Source organism: Dipodomys spectabilis, unplaced genomic scaffold, assembly GCF_019054845.1.
Source record: "Dipodomys spectabilis isolate Male_0828 unplaced genomic scaffold, ASM1905484v1 ptg000650l, whole genome shotgun sequence".
Taxonomy (NCBI): Eukaryota; Metazoa; Chordata; class Mammalia; order Rodentia; family Heteromyidae; genus Dipodomys; species Dipodomys spectabilis.
Window position 1 is genome coordinate 158,004 of NW_024871327.1, and position 5,422 is coordinate 163,425.

The following is a 5,422-nucleotide window of genomic DNA, read 5'->3' on the forward strand; positions in this document are numbered from 1 at the left end:
CACCCCGGGACCTGAGGAGAGTAGGACAGTAAGCACACCTAGAGGGCCTTTTGGCAAGAAGCAGTACTCAGTGCAGTCTGGATACTGAGGAGAGGAGCATAGTGCTCATGTGCCTAGTTTTCCCTCCGGTGGGAAGTAACCCTCACTGCACCCCAGGTCCTGAGGATAATGGTGCACATGTCTAGAGCACCCCCTGATGGGAATCAGTGATCACTGCACCCCGGGTCCTGAGGAAAGCAGTATTGTGCATGCCTAGAGGGCCCTCTGACATGAAGCAGCACTCATGGCAGTCTGGATCCTGAGGATAGGAGCATAGTGATCATGTGCCTAGTGTGCCTAGCGTGCCCTCTGGTGGGAAGCAGCCTTCACTGCACCCCAGGTCCTGAGGTTGATGGTACACATACCTAGAACACCCTCTGGTGGGAATCAGTGGACACTGCACCCAGGGTCCTGAGGAGAGGAGCATGGTATGCATGGCTAGAGCGCCCTCTGGCAGGAAGCAGCACTCACTTCACCCTGGGTCCTGAGGATGCTGTTGCACAGGCCTAGCGCTCTCTCTGGCGAGAGCCAGTGCTCGCGGCACCCACTGGTTTTGTGGGAGGAGCAGAGCACAGGAGGGGTGGGCCAAGAACTCAGAAGTGAATGGCCCAGGGGCGGAGCTTATGAAAGAGCAGAACAGGAGGAGCTGGACAGGAGTCAGAAATGAGCAGTCCAGGGGCTCAACTTGTGGGGGAAGACAACACCAGAGGGGTGGGGCAAGGCGAGGAAGCGAGCGGAGCAGGGGTGGGGCAAGGCGAGGAAGTGAGCGGCGCAGGGGTGGGGCAGGGCGAGGAAGTGAGCGGCGCAGGGGTGGGGCAGGGCGAGGAAGTGAGCGGCGCAGGGGTGGGCCAGGGCGAGGAAGTGAGCGGAGCAGGGGTGGGCCAGGGCGAGGAAGTGAGCGGAGCAGGGGTGGGGCAGGGCGAGGAAGTGAGCGGAGCAGGGGTGGGCCAGGGCGAGGAAGCGAGCGGCGCAGGGGTGGGGCAGGGCGAGGAAGTGAGCGGAGCAGGGGTGGGCCAGGGCGAGGAAGCGAGCGGCGCAGGGGTGGGGCAGGGCGAGGAAGTGAGCGGAGCAGGGGTGGGCCAGGGCGAGGAAGCGAGCGGCGCAGGGGTGGGGCAGGGCGAGGAAGTGGGCAGAGCAGGGGTGGGCCAGGGCGAGGAAGCGAGCGGAGCAGGGGTGGGGCAGGGCGAGGAAGCGAGCGGAGCAGGGGTGGGCCAGGGCGAGGAAGTGGGCAGAGCAGGGGTGGGGCAGGGCGAGGAAGTGAGCGGCGCAGGGGTGGGGCAGGGCGAGGAAGTGAGGGGAGCAGGGGTGGGGCCAGGGCGAGGAAGTGGGCAGAGCAGGGGTGGGGCAGGGCGAGGAAGTGAGCGGCGCAGGGGTGGGGCAGGGCGAGGAAGTGAGCGGCGCAGGGGTGGGGCAGGGCGAGGAAGTGAGCGGCGCAGGGGTGGGGCAGGGCGAGGAAGTGAGCGGCGCAGGGGTGCGGCAGGGCGAGGAAGCGAGCGGAGCAGGGGTGGGCCAGGGCGAGGAAGTGAGCGGAGCAGGGGTGCGGCAGGGCGAGGAAGCGAGCGGCGCAGGGGTGGGCCAGGGCGAGGAAGTGAGCGGAGCAGGGGTGGGGCAGGGCGAGGAAGTGAGCGGAGCAGGGGTGGGCCAGGGCGAGGAAGTGAGGGGAGCAGGGGTGGGGCAGGGCGAGGAAGCGAGCGGCGCAGGGGTGGGGCAGGGCGAGGAAGCGAGCGGCGCAGGGGTGGGCCAGGGCGAGGAAGTGAGCGGAGCAGGGGTGGGGCAGGGCGAGGAAGTGAGCGGAGCAGGGGTGGGCCAGGGCGAGGAAGTGAGGGGAGCAGGGGTGGGCCAGGGCGAGGAAGTGAGCGGCGCAGGGGTGGGGCAGGGCGAGGAAGTGAGGGGAGCAGGGGTGGGCCAGGGCGAGGAAGTGAGCGGAGCAGGGGTGGGGCAGGGCGAGGAAGCGAGCGGCGCAGGGGTGGGGCAGGGCGAGGAAGCGAGCGGAGCAGGGGTGGGGCAGGGCGAGGAAGTGAGCGGCGCAGGGGTGGGCCAGGGCGAGGAAGCGAGCGGAGCAGGGGTGGGCCAGGGCGAGGAAGCGAGCGGAGCAGGGGTGGGGCAGGGCGAGGAAGTGAGCGGAGCAGGGGTGGGGCAGGGCGAGGAAGTGAGCGGAGCAGGGGTGGGGCAGGGCGAGGAAGTGAGCGGAGCAGGGGTGGGGCAGGGCGAGGAAGTGAGCGGCGCAGGGGTGGGGCAGGGCGAGGAAGCGAGCGGCGCAGGGGTGGGCCAGGGCGAGGAAGTGAGCGGAGCAGGGGTGGGGCAGGGCGAGGAAGTGAGCGGAGCAGGGGCCGGGCTTGTGGAAGAGCAGTGCACAGGAGGGGCGGGACAAGAACAGGAAGTGAGCGGCGCAGGGGTGGGGTTTGTGGGGGCAGAGCAGAAGGGCGGGACAAGAACAGGAAGTGAGCGGCGCAGGGGTGGGGTTTGTGGGGGCAGAGCAGAGGGGCGGGTTAGGGCAAGGGAGTGAGTGGCAGCAGGGTAAGGAAGTGAGGCAAGGGTAAGGAGTGATCCTAGCTGAGGTTTGGGGTCCGGGTATGAGGAGGGCCGGCAAGGGTATCCTGAGGCCCGCGGGGCTCGGCTGAGGGCCGGCGAGGGTCTCCTGAGGCCCGCGGGGCCCGGCTGAGGGCCGGCGAGGGTCTCCTGAGGCCCGCGGGGCTCGGCTGAGGGCCGGCGAGGGTCTCCTGAGGCCGGCGGGGCCCGGCTGAGGGCCGGCGAGGGTCTCCTGAGGCCGGCGGGGCCCGGCTGAGGGCTGGCGAGGGTCTCCTGAGGCCGGCGGGGCCTGGCTGAGGGCTGGCGAGGGTCTCCTGAGGCCCACAGGCCTTGGCTGAGGGCTGGCGAGGGTCTCCTGGGGACGTTGGGGGGTCTCCTGAGGCCCGCGGGGCCTGGCTGAGGGCTGGCAAGGGTCTCCTGGGGACATTGGAGGGTCTCCTGAGGCGGAGAGCCCAGGGGAGAGGTGAAGAGGCTGGTGGGGAGCTGAGGGGCCTGCAGAGAGGTGACACCTGTGGGATGGAGGGCGGAAAAACAAAACAAAAATCCCCCCCTTTGTAGGTTGCAGCGGCTCGTGGTTCTGACAGAGCTCAGGACGGGGCAGTTGCAGACTCACTAATAAAACTTCTTAGTGATCTTTCTCTGTGCCTGCGGGAAGCTCTCACTGGCAGGGTTATTAGGAGTAAACCATCACTGCCTCAGGCCTGGCCTGAGATCTGTCTCATTAGGAGCTGGGTCGGGTAGCAGAAGGTGGGAGCAGTGTGGTCGAGGTTTTTTCTTTTTCTTCTCAGCCACACTCCAGATCCCACTCAGCAGCGGAGAGGCCGCAGGATGCTAATCCTTTGTTCTACAGAGACTGCCCTTGACTTCAGGTGCTGCAATGAGAAAATGGGAAGAGTTCAGAAGCTTGGAACGGTGAGTGTCAGATCTGGGTGTACGGCCTAATGTAGCATGGGCTGCATGGACCTCAACAAATCTTGCTTTGGAGAACATAGAGGATTAGGGTGTGAGGGGTCTTAGAAATGTGTTTGCCAGGTCTCAGTGGTTCCTGCTTGATTTCCTAGCTACTCAGGAGGTGAAGATCTGAGGATTGCAGTTTGAACCCAGCCCAGGTAGAAACGTCCTTGAGGCTCTTCATCTCTAATAATAGGCTCTGAGTTCAAGCCCCAGGACTAGCACAAAAGGAGTTTTGTTTTCATCATACAGATTTGATACACATTTTATTATGCATACAAAGGGATTATAGTTCTTTTTGGTTAGTTCTAGAGGTATTGTGTCCCATGGCCTCCCACAAGCTAGGCAAGCACTTCAGCTCTTAGCCCTGGCCCTTTTTATCCAGACTTTGATGCATGTTGTTTTCCTCTCACTGTGGGTACTTTGAGAAGAAAACACACAGTGTCAGGATAAAATGTGGGGAGCCTGGAATCGTGAGTAATAGGTTCATGGTATATGGACCCATGTGGGATGGACCTCATCAGCGCTTGCTCTCATGAACTCATACCTTGCCCAGGTCTTTCTCCAAGTATTCATCAAGTTTTCATCTATACTTTCATGTCAGTCCTAGGCCCAGAGAAGGGGGTGAAGGCATGTGAGGAAGGCAGCCTATCTCTTCCTGCTTGGTAAGTTTGTGCCTATCAGAACAACTTCAGTGACCCTAGGCCCCTACCCCAGCCTTGGAGTCTTCACTGCACTTTCAGCTCTGCTTTTGGTCATGTGCTTTTCAGTGCCTGTGGGGTTAGGGGCTGAGGGATGTGTGGAGAAAGTTGGTAATTGTCAGTCCTGGGGCTTGAACTCAGGGCCTAGGCACTGTCTCTGAGCTCTTTCACTCAGTACTAGCACTCTACAGTGCCGATTCTAGTATTCTGGGGGTTCATTGGATGCCATGCCTACTCCGGTGGAGTCTGCTTAGCATGGGAAACCTGCTTTCAGACCTGAGAATGGGGCTTCACAGAGACCTATCTCTGAGAATGGGACTTCACCGAAGTCTACCTCAGAGAATGGGGCTTCAAAGAGGCCTACCTCCTGGAAAGGCTGGCAAGCCCCTGGGAAAGATGTGTTTCTGTTCCTGTTTTTCTTTTCTTCACTGTATAGGAGTGCCTATTAATCTTTTACTGTTTCTGCTGCTCATTGTACTTACTCATGCTCAACGTTCCCTTATTCAAGGCTCTTTCTTAAGAGTGTTGACGACTCCAACATCTGATGAGTGTCTTAAAAATATGACTAACTCACCAGAGTTAAGTGCTACCCGGAAAGCCCCTCTTATGGAGGCTAGTAGACAAGTCATAAGTAAATATAAAAGTATTGGGGGTTTCATGACGTCACTTCAGCAGAAGGAATTGTTTGTAAGAGATTTACAAGAAGCTGTAGGCGCGGCTAGAGCAGAAAGAGTGTATGGCAATTGCTGGGAAAACTACTTAGGAGAAAGAACTTCCTGTTACTCTCTTTCATTTACTAAAAGACTTGCTAGATCTAGGCCTCCTTGGTGCTTACTATTAAAGAAGGAACAGGAAAGATCTTATGGGACAGTTAAGGCCTCTATAGAAAAAAGTAATGGTTAATTGGTGATAAACATTGAAACCCATTGTATTTCTTAAAAATAGAGGTAAAGCCAGAAACAAGTGCCTATCAGGCGACCAGCTGGTGACCACCCAAGAATGAAGCCCTGCAGCAAGATTGTGTAACCTTTTGCCCTTTCTCATGGAGACTTTTGCTATAAAAGCTTGTTATCCTCTGCATTAAATCGCACTCAGCGTCCACTCCTCTTGTGTGTGTCTGTTTGCCATCTCCTCACCTGTTCCAGTTCCTCCCCTAGGTGTCCTCCGTTGTCCCGACAGAGCCGGTCCGCGGCAATTGGAGA

General features: G+C 59.8%; 1 long non-coding RNA gene across 1 annotated transcript; it reads left to right on the forward strand.

Moving 5' to 3' along the window:
* The first annotated feature begins 2,535 nt into the window (after nt 1–2,535).
* Nucleotides 2,536–5,202, forward strand: LOC122101284. Its single transcript, XR_006146345.1, has 4 exons — nt 2,536–2,575; nt 3,357–3,480; nt 4,124–4,184; nt 5,166–5,202. It is a non-coding gene; the product is annotated as an uncharacterized LOC122101284 (long non-coding RNA).
* Nucleotides 5,203–5,422: the final 220 nt, after the last annotated feature.